The following is a 21,362-nucleotide window of genomic DNA, read 5'->3' as shown; positions in this document are numbered from 1 at the left end:
AGAGATATTAAAGATTAAGGCCTCATGCACATGACTACATTATGCATTACTTCGGATTTGCTAGGAGCTGTATTATGGCACAAAGAGATGTCTGTCGGCCTATGCTGCGCCTCAGTTAATCTATATTTCATAAAAGTGGTGTACTCGCCATGTAGGTGGATCATGTCATTGTTATGGAGCCCAGCTCTGAGGTCCTTCCTTTGTCTCTCAATATGACATCATGGCATTTATATGCACCCACACTGGAGGGAGCTCAGTGTATAAACATTTTTACAGCTTCTATTGATTTCAATGGTAACTATATAAACTCCTATGCACTATGCTATTGGTTGCTGCAGGCAACAGTTTTATCATGTGTACACTCCTGTTTCATAGAAAGGCTTTCCTTACAGACTCCTGTATGTTTAGATCTCATTCACATTGGGGTTTTCTGTAGCATGCCATTTGATTACTTATACACATTGTGACGAATACCACGCCTCGTGCCCGTTTGACGTCAGCTCACGATACGCGGTATGGTCACGTGTTACCCACAGCATGACGTTACGCCCTCCAGAGGAGCAGGTAAGGTCAGCTTGGTACAGTTTACACAGACACCTCCTGTCCGCGGGCACAGAGAGGCAACAAGCTGAGAGAGCCTTTTCACTGCCGCAGTGAAAACAGCGCTGTCTCAGCCCGTGTATCTGCCACCAGCTTCTCATTTGATATAAGCCCGGTCCGCTAACGGGATTATATAGGGGGAGAAACCAATCTGCGGTAGCTTATAACTAGGCCAAAACACGGACGTGGGGATTTGTGATCGAGATACAAGATAACACAAGATTTAATTATATATTTAATCGCCTTAAGGGCACACTAGATGACACAATATACACAGAGAATATATACAGTGGTCTAAGGTTACAGATACAGGTAATATAGGTACAACAAGGTTAAGCAGAACAATAAGTCAGTTTACCAGATATATGAGTCCTTTGGGTAGTGGTGAGTTCTTAGCTGTATTCACGTCGGAGGCAGTGATGTCAGCAGGTTGCAGGTCCCTCCAAACACATTGCACGATGTGACCCCCTTTCAGAGAAAAGACCCACCTGCTTGCTAGCACAAGCCTTTTAACCTGTAGCCGGTTAACCTGTAACCCCCCCCCCTCCCTCTGCTGGACTGGCTGCAAATGACCCACAAAATCCTTTAGGGTTTATAGCTCCTGTCCGGAAGGTCACAGGGAGAAGGTTCTGGGACTCACGGATCCGCCTGGGTTCTGGCTACAACTAGAGTCCAAACATGGTGCCGCTATTGGGTTTCTGTGGGGAGATATGGATATCTCTCTTCTCTGGCATCCCACCCTCAAACAAAGACCATGGGCATGTTCATCGTGGCCACCAGGACACAAATATGTATCCGGCTTGCGCCTGCCATGACCGGGCGATTCATAATTCCTTATGAAATATAGGTGCCAACATGTCTTGGAGGTATCATTGATCCTGGCAAGGGCTGATACCTCCTGCTGGGGTTTTTCCTGCAGGATCCGTGCTGTCTGACTGGAGGTGTGAAATGTAACCAAATTTGGCCTGCTAGTAGTTTTCTGCTATCTGGCTGCGGCTTTCTAGCAGGGCCCCCTTGTGGAGCTTGATTTCCTCTGCCATCTTTCAGCAAATGGTGGGTGTGAGGACATGGCTGACAGTAAATATTAATCCATATTCCTCACACACATATGGGAGTTTCTCCTGACCAGTTATAACCACGGATGTGCAAACCCATTGAAGTTCAGGTTCACCAGGATCGGCCGAACTTCCGGTCAAAGTTCAGTTCAGGACCCGAACATGACCCCAAACACAAACCACCTTAAAGTCAATAGGGACCCGAACTTTACTTTATTATTTTCCAATACAACATGGTTATATCGGAAAATAATAGCATTCTTAAGACAGAATGTAAAACAATATGGCCATTTAGGGGTTAAAAAAACTCATGGTCAGGAACAGGCTGAGGGCAGGGCAGGCAGAATTTGTGCATATCTAAAAACAAATCTGAGGTCAGGGCAGGCAGCAGAAGATCAGAGTTGGTAAATAGGCAGAGAGTTCATACATGGGCAGACAGACAGCAAAAGCACACCCTTACTAGGGCTAGCAAACATTAGAACACCTAAAGCTCTGGCAAAAGGGTGGAACCACATCCAAGCATAAATAGAATAGAATTGATCAGCACTTTGGTCAGCAGGTGGACATGGAGCAAGATGGAAGATTAACTTTATAGTTTATAAAGGCCAAAAAAAGACATCTGTCCATCGAGATGTCTGCTCACTTCTTAGGGTAGAGACACATAATGAAGGCACAGAAAATAATGCACTATAGTAATAGATGCAAACATAACATATGAACTAAGCCCTCACTCTAATTTTAAAATCGGAGACTCGTGCTCGCTTCGGCAGCACATATACTAAAATTGGAACGATACAGAGAAGATTAGCATGGCCCCTGCGCAAGGATGACACGCAAATTCGTGAAGCATTCCATATTTTAAAAAAAATTAAAAAAATCTGAGACTCTTAGCCAATACATTTTGATCAAAACACATCAGTGCCCACCTACCCAGCGCCAAGGTGGTCTCAGTTCAGGCAGATCCTATGCTAAACCTACCTGTGACGTTATGCATTAACTGAGACCACCTTGGCGCTGGGTAGGTAGGCACAGATGTGTTTTGATCAAAAATTGGCTTAGGCCTCTTTCACACGAGAGTGACGGATTAGATTCGGATGCATTCAGGTAAACTTACACCATTTTGCAAGCAAGTTTAGTCAGTTTTGACTGCGATTGCGTTCAGTTGTTCAGTTTTTTCCACGCAGGTGCAATGCGTTTTGATGCACCTGCAACATCGCTTAACAACCATCAGTGAAAAACGCATGGCATCCGCACTTGCTTCCGGATGCAATGTGTTTTTCACTGAGGCCCCATACACTTCTATGGGGCCAGGGCTGCGTGAAGAACGCAGAATATAGAACATGCTGCCTTTTTCACGCAATGCAGAACTGATCAAAAACGGTCATGTACACACACTCATTGAAATGAATCGGTCAGGATTCAGTGCGGGTGCTATGCGTTCACGTCACGCATCGCACCCGCGCGGAAAACTCACCCGTTTTTGAAAGGGGCCTAAGAGTCTCAGATTTTAACATTAGAGTAAAGGCTTAGTCCATATGTTATGTTTGCATCTATTACTACAGGTGAAACTCGAAAAATTTGAATATAGTGCAAAAGTCCATTTATTTTAGTAATGCAAATTAAAAGAATTAAAATTAGAATTTTGTGACAAGGTTCAATATTTTAGGCTCAAAGTGTCACACTCTAGTCAGCTAACTAATCCATACCCCCTGAGCAAAGGGTACCTCAAAATTGTGACTTTGGGGTTTCATAAGCTATAAGTCATAATCATCCAAATTATACCAAATAAAGGCCTGAAATATCTCGCTTTGCATGTGATGAGTCTATCTCATATATTAGTTTCACCTTTTAAGTTACATTACTGAAAAAAATAAACTTTGCACGATATTCAAATTTTTTTTTCACCTGTATAGTGCATTATTTTCTGAGACTTTATACTGTAAATGTAGCTATGCACATCCGCATATTTACTATCATATCGTGCAGGATGATCTCTATGTTTTTTTCCGTGATTTGTTTAACTTCTCCTGAAGGAGTGGCACCTTCAGGTGTGAATGCGCTCATATTCTGGGAGTAGCATTCATGTGCACTTTTGCCCCACCTATCTAAGAGGCGACCTTGATTAAGGTGGTACATATAGTTGGGTGTGCTCCTCCTCCCACCGGTTGCTGATGCACATAGAGGTAACTAGGAGCAACACACTATATGTGTGGGGTCTGCACTCCTGAACATAAATTCATAACGGCGTAGGTAGGTTTAGCGTAGGACCTACCTGAACTGAGACCACCTTGGCGCTAGGTAGGTGGGCTTAGATTTGTTTCGATCAAAATTTATTTGCTAAGAGTCTCAGATTTTAACATTAGAGTGAGGGCTTAGTCCATATGTTATGTTTGCATCTATTACTATAGTGCATTATTTTCTGTGACTATAAATGTAGCCATGTACATCCGCATATTTACTATCATATCGTGCAGGATGCTCTGTATCTTTTTTCTGTGATTAGAGACACATAACGGCCACAGGTGGCCTAGGTGCAGCAACAATGCATCAAAAAACCATGTGATATACAGTTTTATGTAAACTTGTTTGGTTTTTATTAAATTGCCAGCGACCGTGCAGTTTGTGGATAACATGATGGTTTACCCACAAAACCTTGTAGCTATTAAAAAAATCAACCGCATGTCATGGCAGTTCTGGCTGTTTCGTAGCTGCACCTAGGCCACGCTGTGATCCCTATGTGTTTCTCTACTCAAAAACCAAGACTATATGCAACACTTTTTACTTCTCTATGTTTGCGAAGCACAACACCACTTTGCAGCAAAGACTGAAGAGTTCCTGTCATTGTATCAGTAATCTTTACTTATGTATAACCCAGCTTGGTGCTACATAAAGTTCTGCTTTCAAAATGTATAATAAAGGAAACAGACATCTCTTGCAAAAATCATCCAAATTGTTGCAATTTAATCGCTTTTAACTTCTAACAGACACATTCAGCAATAATTGCAGCCTGTCATCATAAAACTGCTTTCACAATGCATCTCAGGATTCACGTTCACGCCATATCCATAAAGACAACATTATTTCCTCAAATGAAGTGTTTCAGTAAACCCTGTGCTACCTGGATTTTTTACGTGCCTCAACTGCTGTCAGATGAATTTCACCGCATAGATGGAAATGGTTAAATTTCCAGAATCGGCTCACAATTTGTAATTGCTTTTCCTGGAGCATTTCACAAAAGAGGTGAAACTTGGAGGGCAGAGCTGGCAATACTTGGCCTCCAGGTGAGCTCACATAAGTGGCCAGTATCCAGGCTCATGTTTACATCTACAGACTAGTATAAGAAGGAATGTAGAGGGAAATAAAATTGTAGAAAAAACTGTAGTAAATAAAATGAGCAGCATTACCCTGCGGGGTAATCATGGTGGGCACTATTTGCTGCTGTTTAGACTGTCTAACAACTGGACTCTTGCATTTGTAATAAGATATGTTTATTATTTTCTTGAATCTTAACACTTTAAATTTAAACAAAACAATAGCTGATCTTAGGGGGACCAGCTACATAAAACACTGTGGAGCCTCATTTAAGAGTCTCGACACAGCAAAATGGCTTTCACTGTGTTGAAGACCCATAACTGGGCCTCCACGGTTATTTTGCATAACACTTTAAATTTGAAATAGATGATAGGTAGATAGTAGATGGAAAGATAGAAAATAAAAAAGTTGCAACGCTCCAAATTGAGATCAAATATGGTGGTGTTCCTTGCTCCATGTACATGCAACGTTTCATCTTTGCTGAGAGCTTTTCTCAAGCAAAGTGCTGTTAACTTATAGAGATAAATAGATAGACTCATAGATCGATAGATAGAATGTCTTAGTACAATCCAGTGAAGCATACATGTAAGGTGGTCTATACACGAGATACCTATAGGCTGTCTCTTCCATTCCCCACATATACATGCATGGTCGGACTTTAAGAGGTTTTCCGGGATTTTAATACTGATGATTACCTATCATCTGGATAGATCATCAGTATCTGATTGATGGGGGCTGACACTCAGGACCCTGGCGGATCAACTGTTTGGGAAGGCAGCAGCGCTCCTGAGAGTGTCGCAGCCTTCTTGTAGCTTTCCCTAGGGCAGTGATGACACATTCATCAGTCACGTGGCCTAGGTGCAGGACAGCCCCATAGAAGTGAATGGTGCTGAAAGCAATACCAAGCACAGCCGCTATATAATGTAGGCGCTGTGCTTGGTAAGCACAGAGAAGGCCATGAAGCTGTCATAAGCACCACTGCCTTCTCAAGCAGATGATCGGTGGGGGTCCTGGGTGTCGGACCCCCACCAATCAGATACTGATGACCTATCCAGAGGATGGACGAACATCGGCCGGGACGATTCGCGAACATGATCAAATGTTTTTCTAACTGCAAGTTTGCGGCGGGCCCCATTCACTTTAATGGCAGGCGAACCTGAAAAACCAACAGGTCATTATTGAAGCCACCAAATACTTACAAGAAGTGCACAAATCGTTTCACAACATGGACAGTGACATACCAGAGGGGGATCAATGGCAAAAATTCCCACCAAAAAATATGTATTTTAATCAGGGGCCATTTTTGTGTGTCTTAAGGGGAAACTGTCAAAAATGTAGCCTGCTGGAGCCTAGAAACAATTTATTTTAGGCCACGGGAGTACAGGTCCCAAACATTAGGCATTCACCTGACAGAAAACATCAAGTGATTATGTGGCTAAAGGTATATTAGACGGTCATTGGATATCAACTTTGCTGCAAGCCAGTACAAATAGACGTCAAATACATATGTTTAAAAGAACAAAAAATATAGCATTGGATTAAAAACATGGCTAACGAAATCCCCCCTCTTGAAAAAAACGCAAATGATAATAGTTGAAATTCGATAACACGTGGTCATCGTCAACAGGTGTTGAATTCCTCCAAGGTCCCTTCGAGGCATTCACTGGACAGAAAAGAACAAGTAATTATGTGGCTGGAGGTATATTAGAAGGTCATTCAGTATCAATTTTACTGCAGGCCAGTGTAGTATAGTCCACAAACATTAGGCATTCACCGGACAGAAAAGAACAATTGATAATGTGGCTGGAGGTACATTAGGCGGTCACGGTATAACAATTTTACTCTTGGCCAGTTAGATTACAGGCCCCAAAAATTATGCATTCAACGTACATAAATGATTAAGTGATTATGTAGCCGGAGGTATATTAGACTGTCAATAGATATAAATTTTACTGCAGGCCAGTGGACTACAGGCCCCAAAAATTATTCAATCACCGTACAGAAAAGAACAATTGACAATGTGCTGGAGGTACATTAGGCGGTCACCATATAACAATTTTACTGTTTGCCAGTTAGATTACAGGCCCCAAAAATTATGCATTCACCGTACATAAATAATCAAGTGATTATGTGGCTGGAGGTATATTAGACAGCCATTCAATATCAATTTTACTGCAAGCCAATGTAGTACAGGCCCCAAACATTAGGCATTCACCGGACAGAAATCAACAAGTAATTATGTGGCTGGAGGTATATTAGACGGTCATTAGATATCAATTTTACTGCAGGCCAATACAAATAGATGTCAAATACATATGTTTAAAAGAACCAAAAATATAAAATTGGATTAAAAACATGACTGACGAAACCCCCCCTTTGGAAAAACCCCAAATGATAATACACTGCTCAAAAAAATAAAGGGAACACTTAAACAACACAATGTAACTCCAAGTCAATCACACTTCTGTGAAATCAAACTGTCCACTTAGGAAGCAACACTGAGTGACAATCAATTTCACATGCTGTTGTGCAAATGGGATAGACAACAGGTGGAAATTATAGGCAATTAGCAAGACACCCCCAATAAAGGAGTGGTTCTGCAGGTGGTGACCACAGACCACTTCTCAGTTCCTATGCTTCCTGGCTGATGTTTTGGTCACTTTTGAATGCTGGCGGTGCTTTCACTCTAGTGGTAGCATGAGACGGAGTCTACAACCCACACAAGTGGCTCAGGTAGTGCAGCTTATCCAGGATGGCACATCAATGCGAGCTGTGGCAAGAAGGTTTGCTGTGTCTGTCAGCGTAGTGTCCAGAGCATGGAGGCGCTACCAGGAGACAGGCCAGTACATCAGGAGACGTGGAGGAGGCCGTAGGAGGGCAACAACACAGCAGGACTGCTACCTCCGTCTTTGTGCAAGGAGGAACAGGAGGATCACTGACAGAGCCCTGCAAAATGACCTCAAGCAGGCCACAAATGTGCATGTGTCTGCTCAAACGGTCAGAAACAGACTCCATGAGGGTGATATGAGGGCCCGACGTCCACAGGTGGGGGTTGTGCTTACAGCCCAACACCGTGCAGGACGTTTGGCATTTGCCAGAGAACACCAAGATTGGCAAATTCGCCACTGGCGCCCTGTGCTCTTCACAGATGAAAGCAGGTTCACACTGAGCACATGTGACAGACGTGACAGAGTATTGAGACACCGTGGAGAACGTTCTGCTGCCTGCAACATCCTCCAGCATGACCGGTTTGGCATTGGGTCAGTAATGGTGTGGGGTGGCATTTCTTTGTCACTATGCATTCTGAATTCAGAATGCTATTATTTTCCCTTATAACCATGTTATTAGGGGAAATAATAATGATCGGGTCCCCATCCCGATTGTCACCTAGCAACCGTGCGTGAAAATCGCACCGCATCCGCACTTGCTTGCGGATGCTTGCGATTTTCACGGAACCCCATTCATTTCTATGGGGCCTGCGTTACGTGAAAAACGCACAAAGAGGAGCATGCTGCGATTTTCACGCAATGCACAAGTGATGCGTGAAAATCACTGCTCATGTGCACAGCCCCATAGAAATGAATGGGTCCGGATTCAGTGCGGGTGCAATGCGTTCACCTCACGTATTGCACCCGCGTGGAAATCTCGCCCGTGTGAAAGGGGCCTAAATGTAAAATGGCGGCCAGATAGGGGTTTATTTATAGGGTAGGGGGTCTGTCCGTGTGCTGAAACATCTCAATTGGCTCTCCTGTCCCACCTGATGGATGTGTCATGGGTCAAAGTTCGGCGCTATGCAAAAGAATATGGCGCGTGCGAATATCGGCATATGTTCGCATGTTCAGCGAATCGTGAACGAGCAAAGTTCACCGCAAAACGATCGCCAGGCGAACCACAAGGCTATGTCTAATCCCCAAACATCTACCATTGGGGAACATTCAGAAGGCCCCCATAAACATCAGATGGTCAGCCGCTATATATGCATCTAATGAGAATGGCTTAGTTGTTTTCCCACTGTTTCTGCATTTAACCTGTTAACGCACACTGATCTGCTGACAAGTCTATATCGGTCAAAACAATAAATAGTAATTTTAAATTTAAATAAAATTCTGTGCTATTCCCTGCAGTCAGATTGTATCTACATATCATACATAAAACACTGCACCCAGCGTTGCTAGGTTAAAACATTCGGCGCCTGGGTCCCTGATGTTTTGTCCCAGGCCCTGAATGTATTGCCTGCCAGATAGATCCAACTGTATTGCCATCCTCAGGATGGCAATACAATTGAATCTAATGTCCAGCAAGATCTGAAGGACCTATGATGACATCACAGTCCATGTGATCAGTTCTGAATGCAGTAGCTTAAAAGGACCTGCGATGATCTCACCATCATGTGACCATGCAGGAGAGGACAGCTCAGCAGTGAAGAGAAGTCCTGGGAAAAAGGTAGATTACTAAGTGTGAGAGGCAGAGCAATGTTGGGAGTTGTAGGTTTTTAACTAGGACTGTATGTTAGGGCTGAAGGGAGGGAAGTTATTTACATGGGACTGAAAGTTGAGGGGGTAATGTTATTTACATGGGAATGCATGTTGGAGGTGGCTGGAGAAGAGTGATGTTATTTACATGTTACTATATGTTGAAAGCGGCTGTGGGAGGGAGTGATATTATTTACATGGGACTGAATGTTATTTACATGGGACTGCATGTTGGAGGTGGCTGGGGAGGGGGTGATTTTATTTACATGGGACTGTATGTAGAAGGTGTCTGGGGAAGGGAGTGATGTTATTTACATGGGACTGAATATTGAGGGGGTGATGTTCTTTACATGGGACTGTATGTTGAAGGCGGCTGGGGAGTGGGTGATGTTATTTACGTGGGACTGTATATTAGAGGGGGCAGGAGAGATTGTGTGAAGTTATTTACATGGGACTGTATTTTGGAGGGGGTGAGGAATTATATTGAGGACAGTAAACGGAGGAATATAACTATAGGGGGCACTGCAGGGGGCATTATAAATACTGGGGGTGCTTCAGGGTGTTCATTATAACAGTAGGGGCAATATAAAAACTGGGGGTACTTCAGGGTGAGCATTATAACAGTAGGAGACAATATAAATACAGGGGGCACTGTTGGGGCATTATAACAGTAAGGGGTGATATAAATACTGGGATACTTCAGGGTGAGCATTATAAGAGTAGGGGTCATTAAAAATACTGGGAGCAATGTGAGGGGAATTTTAAATCCAGGGGACATTAGGCATTCTTATTAGTACTGGGGGCTCTATAGGAGGGACTTATAGATCTGCATGATTTCTACTAAGAGCACTCTGGTAGGCCTTATTACTACTGAGGGGTCTGCAGAGACCTTTATTACCACTGGGGAAACAATAAGGGGCCTTATTTCTACTGGGGACTCTGTAAGGGCATTATTAATACTGGAGGCCTCTTCTACTAATGGGGGCACTCTTGGGGAGCACTATCACTGTTGGTAGCACTGTAGGGGGCAGTATTACTAATAAGGGCACTCTAGAAGGGAGTTACTATTGGTGGGACTATGAGGAGTACTGTTACTATGGGGGGCACACATTTTTTCTTTAGAATAGTATTTGGGGGTACAGAAAAGTGAAGAAGCTAAGATGTCTGTGTGTCACACTCTGCAGAGACGAGGCACGGCTGAGAGAAGTTGTACAGACCGAATGGAGAAGATGATGAAAGAGAAGATCTACATCAGAGGAGATGTCACCTGGTAGGCACTGAATGTGAGAGGTGCGTGCTGCTGTATAGCTGTATAGAAAGTACAGCAAAATGTCTTCAGTGCTAGTGTTTGGGGCGTTCGGTCAACTTAGAGAATTGGGCCACATGCATTGGGGCTGGGGCCCTGGATCTTTGGAGACTGTAGCAATGCCCCTGCACCCAATATTAGCTTCCTGCTATCAGCATCCTAGTCATCATGTGTTTGGGACTGATATGGTACAGTATAGAGATGTCCCGAACTATTCGCCGGCAAACAAGCCCTTCCAACCACAAATAAACCAAACCAATGAGGAAATATCAACTTTGCTGTCAAAGGGATGACAGCCGCAACAAAGTCATTCAGATAATTTTTGCAGTTTTTGCAATTTAGTTTTACTTAAAAGGGTTTTCTGAGATTCTTTTTTACTGGACAGGTCATCAGTATCTGATCGGTGGGTGTCCGACATCCAGGACCCCTGCCGATTAGCTGTTTTGAGAAGGCAGCGGTGCTTCTGTAAGCTCCAGCTCACCAAACACAGTGCCGTACACTGTATAGCGGTTGTGCTTCGTATCGTGTTCAGCGCCATTCACTTGAATGGGGCTGTGAGGCTCCTAGGCCACGTGAACAATAAACGTGACGTCGCTGGCCTAGGAAACACTGGCTCACAGGACCGCTGCTGCCTTCTCCAACAGCTGAACAGCGGGAGTCTCGGGTATTGTTCCCCCACAGATCAGATACTGATGATAGGTCATCGGTAAAAAAAAATCTAAAAAAAACTCTTTCAATTGTCTGAGCAACATAGCTTAGATAATATCTTGTTCTCATAAAAATGACAGGAATATAGCCAATATTTCACCAGTGATGGGCAACGTTCTAAAGGGCTCTCAACTTTCTCATCTGTTTCCTTCAAAACTGCTCTATTATTGTAGGTGAACAACAATTACTCCACAATGCAATTTCAGGTTATTTGTGTAATATTCTAAGGTTGGCTCTGAAAATTGCACTTTATAAGTGGCCAAAGGCCATGTTCACTGGAGGTTATCATCTAGCCAGATTTTCCTATATTGTAGAACAATTGTTGGTCCCATTCACATGGTAATGACTATGATTGGTTATCATTTTGGGACCAGCCACATTTTTACCCACTTTAGCATGAAATAACTGATAACAGCTAAGTTACTGGATACTGGGCTGTTAGGTCATGGCGGTCACCTTGAAGCTAAAAGATTCAGAATAAGTCCATGCTGTTTCACTTACTGTATATTAAACCTGCTGCAATGAAGCAAGAATACATCACAAACGCTTTGTCATGATTAGATGTTTCCTCTCAGTTCACCACTATTAGATGTTTCCTCCCAAGTTCCGACTCTTATTTCTCTAATGCAGTCCGGGTGTCTCATGCAAGGATATTGAAGGTCCTCTTTCTTATGCAGAAAGAGTGATAATGTCATCACACCTCATCAGAATGGATAGTGTGTTAATGTCATGGTTAGATTTTATATCACTTTGTGAAGCCGGGAAGCAAATACAATCAGTTCTTATCACTGAACATTCAAGTTTTTTTCCATCAGTCCATTGACCAATGTGGTGCTGTTTCTAGGGAAAAAAATATATGGCCAACCTCCTTAATCCTTCATATAATTCCTTGTAGAATGTATTTCTAATGAACATTAAAGGGGTTGTCACAGTTCAGCAAATGGCATTTTTCATGTAGGCAAATAAATACAAGGCACTTACTAATGTGTTGTGATTGTCCATATTGCCTCCTTTGCTGGCTTGATTAATTCTTCCATCACATTATACATTGCTCATATCCAGGGGTTACGACCACCCTGCAATCCAGCAGCGGTGGCCTTGCTTGCACACTATAGGAAAAAGTGCTATGCACACTATCACTGTAAATTGCGAGTGTTATATATTTTTTTTGGGGGGGGGGGGGTGTAGAAATAAGAAAAAAAGGAAAAAAATAAATGTCATAATTGGCATTCAGTGGTGAAGTTACATTGTACTACAGCCATTTACGTGGTGTAGAAAAATGAAATATACGTACGTCCCATTAGCCGTTCTGCGGTGAATTTGATTGTTAGATTTCTTTTTTTGGGGTGTAGTTATAGGAAAAAGAATACGTCTTAATTGACCTTCTGCAGTGAATTGTGATTATTTTTTTTATTTTTTTTTGGGGGGGGGGAGTTTATTAATTAGAAAAAAAATATATATGTCTTAATTGCCATTCAGCAGTGAAGTAACATTGTCCTACAGCCATTTACGTGGTGTAGAAAAAGGAAATATACGTACGTCCTGATAGAGATGTGGACTACATTCTTTGATTCAGCTAAGAAAGCTCCCACATATTTTAGCTCTCAGACACCTTATCTTCTCCAGGGCACCAAGGTTCCATCCTACCCAAAAGAACACGTCTCCTTGCTACGTCATATATGCTTTTTCTGCTGTTAGAGAACTCCATTACAAGATGGAGCCTAAAGCTAGATATTTACATAGTTCACATACCACAGTTAGTAAAACAATGCACAATGGGCAGATGCTAAGTGTTATCTCTTTTCTTATTTTGATATGTTAGTCAATGTAACAATGCCACATGCCTCAGGGGGAATGCCCCTTTGATTACTTTATAAACTGCTGTACTTCCTGTAATAAATGAGAATTTGCTTTGAGTCCAGTGTGTGTGTCATAGTTATTTTCTTCCTTGCACAGAAAACTCTTGGGTTACCACTAATTTGGAGCAGTAGAGCAAACGTGATCGGCCCTGATTAGGGGCAGCTTTATCAGTTGGCGCCAAACGTAGGGCTTGGGAGAAGTAATGTCACTAGCCGAAGTTTGGAATTCCCAGAGCACGGTGGACCACGCTTGAGGAGGAGGACTGCAGCCTCAGAGACAAGGTGAGAAAATTTTGTTACCTCATCTGCCTCTTGCTGTGCTCCACTGTGCTGTGGTAATATGTTCTGCTATTGAGGTTACGTATGTAGTAGCAACTTCGGTTGATGTAAAATCCTGAGTTCCTAGGATCCACATTTTGAGTTTGCTCTCCTGTGTTTGTGTTTTTTCTGTGTGGTTTGTGTCAGGCACCTTAAAGTTAACAGTTAAGCAGAGCAAGAGATTTCCCCTGGCAGGGGGGCGGAGCCGCATTAGGGGCTACTAAATTATCTGTCCAGTTCAGACAGAGGCTGCAGCCCCGGGTAGCCCGGGTGGGACTCAAATTAGGGGCCACTAAATTATCCTAGTGACGGAGGGTGTGGCCCCGGGGAGTTCCCAGGAGGACTATAAATTATCTGCCTGGAGTGGCAGAGGGTTAATCCTGGACTGGCGGACCAGACGTGGTAGCCAGGGAATTCACAGTTAATTACCTGCACAGGGGTGAGCCCTTCTTGGGAGTTTGAAAAAGAAGGTGCCTGCTTTTGTCTTGGTTGTAACTGTTAAATCCATGGGGCAGTCGCGGGCACTGCCCGAGGGCGAGTATACAGCTCATCAGCTAGTAGCCCGAGAAGAGGGGAGTAAGCATGTCAAACATTACAAAAAGCTGATGAAGATAGCTGGTGGTCGTGACAATGAAAAGTTAAACTCTGTAATGTGGAGGAAAGTTTTGGCTCAGTGCCGTGGAAAATTGTGTGATGAAGGCTTACTGAGTGCTGTGCATGTTTGGCAGCAAATAGCAGACCGCCTGGCTGCTAACGGAGGATCAGAGAGATGGGATGAAGGTCTGAAAATGTATGTCTTTATAATGGCCCTATAATGGCGCCGGTGGAGCAGTATCTGGTGATTTGCACTCTGAGAGGCCCCGCCCACTGAGTGGGGTGACAGTGAGGGGACCAGCAGGATGGACGTGCATACATTATATTCAGCAGAATCCTGATGCCTGAGATACGTGTCTTGCTTGTGGTGCCTCCCGACCCCACCCTTCCAGAAGTGGTATGGCCTCTGTGACGACCCAGCTCCAGTCCGTAGACACAGCCCCCCGTTCAGACGGTCCTCTGCCCTGTCCAGCCCCACCGCAGGATGACAAACAGTCCACTCCGAGTTGCCCCGACCCTCCGTTGATAACATTTGACGAGACAGTGCAGCCCTGTGAAGACACAGCCAGACAGACTACAGGGACAATGCTGCAGCCAGTAACTCCCTTGTATCCTGTACTGAATCCAGATGGCACATATTATGTGCCAGGGAGTCAGGTTCCCCATTCTACTGCACCCCTAAATCCCTTGAATGTGCCCATCATGATGGGAGTGGAGACGCGGGGACACAAAGAGCAGAAGGAGGACGAAGAGACGAAACCTTCACAAAACCCAACAGTCAGCACTTCTGTTAGCCCTCCTTCCTTCATGCACCTGTGTCACAGTAGGGAGTGAAGGAAACCCCCCACCGTATAATGGAAACTGTTACTAGGCCAGACAACAATGAAGGGAGCAGGCCACAACCTACAGCCGCCCTAAACCTGACCCTGATCTCCTGACCGCATGAGCAAACCCTGAAGGTGGGAGGACTCATGCACTGGAACCTGGATCCTGCTGACCCTGACGGTCCCTGGCATAGGGGTCAGGAATAGGAGACAACCAGTTCCTCAGGGAGTCAGACAAACCGGAGTCTCCAGCTGCCTAGTAACAGATGGAAGGGAAATGACCATGTAACTGTCATGCCCCACTCTGACGATGTGCGGAGGTCGGCCAGGATAGCAGCACGAGTTTAGTATTTGTTTTGATGCCGTGCTGGATCCGCCTCTCATCAGGTGCACTGGGTGGAGTCATTAGTTTAACCACCTCCGGACCGCTGTACGCAGCGACGCGTCCTGGAGGTGGTTGATTGATTCCGCCTGGACGCGCCGGCGCGTTCTCTCGCGAGACGCGAGATTTCCTGTGAACGCGCGCACACAGGCGCGCGCGTTCACAGGATCGGAAGGTAAGCGAGTGGATCTCCAGCCTGCCAGCGGCGATCGTTCGCTGGCAGGCTGGAGATGTGATTTTTTTAACCCCTAACAGGTATATTAAACGCTGTTTTGATAACAGCGTCTAATATACCTGCTACTTGGTCCTCTGGTGGTCCCTTTTGTTTGGATCGACCACCAGAGGACACAGATAGCTCAGCAATATGTAGCACCAAGCACCACATTACACTACACCCCCCCCCCTGTCACTTATTAACCCCTTATTAGCCCCTGATCACCCCATATAGACTCCCTGATCACCCCCCTGTCATTGATTACCCCCCTATCTATAGAAAAATGGGGAACCGCACTCCGTTTTAGGGGTGGTATCACCGGTGCCGATCAAGGGCTACTTAAGCCGTATCCAATTAATAAGAATTTGAGGCACTCAGTCCGTCGGTTATGCAATTCAAATAATTTTTTTATTATTATTATTATTCATGTTTTCTGCACCATCCATATGCCCGTGAAAAATAAGGAATGACAGATTATTTCTGACCAGACGTTTCGGTCACGGTGGACCTTCATCAGTGGTCATGTTATCTGGAATATACATATTGAAGTGTTTTACATATACATGGAATGCAGAGCATGAAGTCACAAAATAAATAAAGTAACATAGAACAAAAAAATAAATAAATTAAATTACAAGCAAAATTTCATAGTGTTGTCGCAGCAGAGTGAATACTGTCCAGGGGTTGGTAAAAACATCTGAGTGTGCGTAATCGTGAAAAATTCATATATTTATAACAATCAAATGGTTAGTAAAACATGATTATCTACGCTGGAGGAAGTATAGGGGGGGCAATAGATAGAGGGGGGAGGTGTCCAGGGAGTACATAAGTAAATAAATAAAGCCTATGGGAGATATTGGGCAAATTGATATCCCGCAAATGTCAGGTAAAGCAACCTGTAGTATATCCCATGGGATCTGTCGTGTGGTCCCATGGATATTCACAGATGCATGGATTCTCAGAAACACAAACTTATGGCATACACAGTTGTGGCATTGTATGAATGAGATTATAAAGTTTCATGAGGAGCGTCATCAAAGCATTTACAGATCCATGGATTTACATAATAGACACATGGCTGTGGCATAGCATAAGTATGTGGTTTCATGGGAAGCGTCACCCAGATATAAAGCTATGCAGGAGCAAATATAGATGCACATAAATCACATAGACATAGATGCACAAAAATCACAGAGATCACATGGTGGCAGCATAGTGGACCCAAGAAATCGGTGAATCGAATTTCACAAAGGTAACCTGTGGAGAAAGCATTGCAAATGGTTATCTACCTGTATGCTGGGTAAAGGTTTGCTTGGGCGCTGGATGCAGGAGTGTGTAGGCTTTGAGCTGCTGTTTAAATAGCACACTGTCCGGCGATAGCGATCACCTGACAGGAAGTCATGTGTCATCTGGAACGCATGTATGCGTTCCAAAGGGCGGAAGTCTCAGCTAGGGCTGTGGATTATGGTAATTCCGGTCACATGACCGTCTGTAGTGAACTGTGGAGTTGTTCATGCGTTCCACACTGTGTAAAAGGGGCAGAGTTAATATGTTAATGCGTTCCACTGCATGGCCAGACATTATATCTTACTGTGTGTAATAAGGTTGGAAGAGAGATGGGATGCGATCTACATGTGCAACAATATGGTTGGAATGGGAGATGGGATCTAATCTATATACACAATATTGTTGATCTGGAAGAAGGGGATATAGGATAATGGTGTATAATGTGGATAGATCATCCGGGAGGTAGTTGGGGGAGGTGACAAAAAGACTGGGGGAGGAGCTAGGGGTGGAGAAGTGGCCTCATGGATATGACAGGTCATAAGCTTAATATTTGGAGTATTGTGTGAGTTGGATCCACACTCTCTATGGTATCTATAATGATCTGGGGATAACCAAGTACTAAAATCATCCTATTGTGACCTATGGGGAACAGTCAATAGCGTAAAGTAAACTATGTTATGGCATATTCCATACGTGTGTGCCTGTATGGCTGTTAGGTCCAAAGGATATGTAGATAACATAAGGGTATAGATATAATCAAGGTAGGGGACGGAGAGGGGTTAAGGGGGGAAAGGAAAGGGCAGGGGGAGAAAAAGGGAAGAGGAACAAGGGGAACCGAGGCCAATACATCACCCTCACCCGCTGTGGACAATTTCAGTGCGTCTGTAGGAAAAATGAGAGACATAAATGTTAACATACATCAATATTTTTACAAGTTTATAAAGAAATCACATTCGCGGTTTAAGCCGTGTGGTGTTAATGTCCCCAGTTTATGGATCCAGAAAGCTTCCCTTTGCCTAAGGAGGAGCGTCCGGTTTCCTCCCCTTCTCGGTTGGTCAATTTGCTCCAGGATTTGGAAACGTAATTGGGAAATTTGGTGTTTCTTTTCAATGAAATGATGAGGTATCGGTAGGAAAGTATGGCCTAGTCTGATCGTGGATTTATGTTTGCTTATCCGGTCCCTGATGTGTTGCGTGGTTTCGCCGACGTATCCGAGGCCACATGGGCATTTTATTAAATAAACAACAAAGCTGGATTCGCAGGTGTAGAATCCTCTGATTGCTATGGCTTTTCCGGTGCGTGGGTGTGTGGCGTATTCGCCTTTAATGACACTGGAGCAATGGGCACAGTGTAAGCACGGGTATGTCCCTTGTCGTTTACTGCGTAAAAAAGTTTGTTTTAAAGGTCTCGTGAAGCTACCTACATCTGCTTTATTGGATACGGCTTAAGTAGCCCTTGATCGGCACCGGTGATACCACCCCTAAAACGGAGTGCGGTTCCCCATTTTTCTATAGATTACGTATGTACTGTGGGATACCGGCACCTTCATACAAGCATGACGAATACCTTCTCGTATGACACCACTACAGCAGAGAGTATAGTGTCCAGAGTAAACCTACCCAATGAGTTCCTGCACATCCCCAAGCCACGAGATGAAAATCCGTGAGTATGAACGTGATCGAAAGCGACTCATTGGCTGGGAACTACACTGCAGCACACTTACTGAATACTATAAAAACAAACGGATCCCTAGAGGCCTGAGATCTCATCTCCGACCAACACTCTTCGCGGAGAAGAAAGAGTTTTGCGAGCGCTTTGAGAGCATCCTAAATAAATGCTCCCTCGACCTCATTCTACTGACCATAGAGGAGCTACAGACCTCAACCACCGAATTATCCTCACAGATCAAGACCACTGAATCCCAATTGACCTCAACTACACCTGAAGAAGAGCTAGTTACAACCAAAGAAAGGATCGATAAACAGCTACTGGAATACAGAAAATACGCAGAACAAGGAAAGAGACAGAAATTTATACGGGACGCCGAGGACTATAGACTAGACAGAGTCTATCGTTGGAAGGGAAACCAGCAACAACAGTTCTATCGTGGATACAGACATCAACACTACTCCGGCTCTTTGGACAGCGACAGATCCGGACACTACGAACCGCGTTTTTTAGGCAACGCCCCAAGGAGGGGCAAAAGAAGAGGAGGACCAGGAGGGGCGGGAGGAAATCAAGAAGGACGCATCCAGACTCGTTCCCAGGTAAGGAGGACAATCTAGTCGTTAACATTTCATCCTCTAATCTATCACCAATACAAATCACAGTTCTACAGAAAGGTTTATCCTTCTGTCCCACACCTACGTTTAATCTGTTCTCGCTAGAACAGGAATTACAAAAATTCTACCAAACTGTGAGACTTAAAGCCCATTTCCAGGAGCTAATACCAGAACGACCGACGAGTACTATTTCACCGGGACCCCTCTCCATCCAAAACCTGGGACTCAGGAACAAAAGTTCCTTTATGCCCCCTAAAAATAAGCATCCCATTGAGACGTATATTTCTCTTTCCCAAAAATTGGTAGGTGACATCCTTATGGCTAACACAGAGGGCCACTTTAGACATTCCAATAACTTATCTCAGGAGGAGAAAATAGCATTGAACTCGTTACAAACTAATAAAGACATAACCATTAAACCCGCGGACAAAGGTGGGGCTCTCGTTGTCATGGACAAGAGGGATTACCTTGCAGAAATTAATAGACAGTTATCCGATACTGAGACATACGAGATACTATCGAGAGATCCCACACCACAGGTACGGGAATTAATTGCCTTTACTATTGATTCTTATTCAGTATCAGGTATCCTAGACCCCAAGACTGCTAGCTTCCTAACCAAACAAGATCCCATCACTCCAGTATTTTATACTCTACCGAAAATACATAAAGATCTGACTAAACCCCCAGGGCGCCCTATCGTAGCCTCCACCGAGTCCATCCTCTCTCCCCTAGCAATTTATTTAGAGAAAATTCTGACCCCCCTGATAAAAACATCGAAATCCTTCATTCTAGACACTTCTGATTTTTTACAAAAATTAAAAAATACTGATGTCCCAATAGATTGCCACTTACTTACATTAGATGTGAACAGCCTCTATACTTCAATCACACATGAGAAAGGCATACTGGCCACAGCTATTCTCCTCAATAAACATTCCACCCTGAGTAACCCACAACAGGAATGTTGCCTAAAATTACTTGAAATTGTATTGACCAAAAACTTTTTTCTATTTGGGGATACTTACTATGGCCAGAGGCGTGGCACCGCTATGGGGTCCAACGTGGCCCCTCCGTACGCAAATGCGTACATGATTAACTTCGAAGAAGAACACGTCTATACACATCCCCTGTTCCAACAACACGCTCACATATGGCTACGTTTCATAGACGACATTTTTTGCATTTGGAAGGGACCCACTTCCACCATAGACAGCTTTATCCATGACCTCAATCACATTCATAATGAACTAGGATTTACCTCACACATCAGCCAAGAGGAAATCAGTTTCCTCGATACCCTAATCAAAATTGATCAATCCGGATCTCTCAGCATAGATTTATACCATAAACCCACGGACCGCAATAGCCTTCTTCTCTACAACAGTTGTCACCCTAGAGCCACAAAAAAATCATTACCACGGTCCCAGTACACACGGGTAGATCGGATCGTTACAGATACCACAACAAAAAATACTAGATTCGAGAACATGACCGACAGGTTTGTACAAAGAGGCTACCCGCAGGGAATTCTAAATGAAACTCTCCTGGAACTCAAAAACCCACCCACGTTACCGGAAACAAAACGGGACAACTCCAATAGGATTGCATGCGTAACTACTTACCATCCCCTTATGCCCAAAATTCAGCAGGCCCTCAAAAAGAATTGGTCATTACTCTCCAAGGCTTATCCGGACATCAAAGAGTTCCAACAATATCCGCTGACTTGTTATAAGAGACCACCTAATATCAAGGACAAATTAATTAAAGCAGATGTAGGTAGCTTCACGAGACCTTTAAAACAAACTTTTTTACGCAGTAAACGACAAGGGACATACCCGTGCTTACACTGTGCCCATTGCTCCAGTGTCATTAAAGGCGAATACGCCACACACCCACGCACCGGAAAAGCCATAGCAATCAGAGGATTCTACACCTGCGAATCCAGCTTTGTTGTTTATTTAATAAAATGCCCATGTGGCCTCGGATACGTCGGCGAAACCACGCAACACATCAGGGACCGGATAAGCAAACATAAATCCACGATCAGACTAGGCCATACTTTCCTACCGATACCTCATCATTTCATTGAAAAGAAACACCAAATTTCCCAATTACGTTTCCAAATCCTGGAGCAAATTGACCAACC

General features: G+C 44.0%; 1 non-coding gene across 1 annotated transcript; it reads left to right on the top strand.

Annotated features, from left to right (window-relative positions):
- The first annotated feature begins 2,409 nt into the window (after nt 1-2,409).
- LOC120996765 lies at nt 2,410-2,516 on the top strand. The gene has a single exon (XR_005777868.1). It is a non-coding gene; the product is annotated as a U6 spliceosomal RNA (small nuclear RNA).
- Nucleotides 2,517-21,362: the final 18,846 nt, after the last annotated feature.

The sequence above is a fragment of the Bufo bufo genome, chromosome 3, assembly GCF_905171765.1.
Source record: "Bufo bufo chromosome 3, aBufBuf1.1, whole genome shotgun sequence".
NCBI lineage: Eukaryota > Metazoa > Chordata > Amphibia > Anura > Bufonidae > Bufo > Bufo bufo.
Note: the sequence above shows the minus strand (reverse complement) of the source record. Positions and strands in the feature narration are given on the sequence as shown.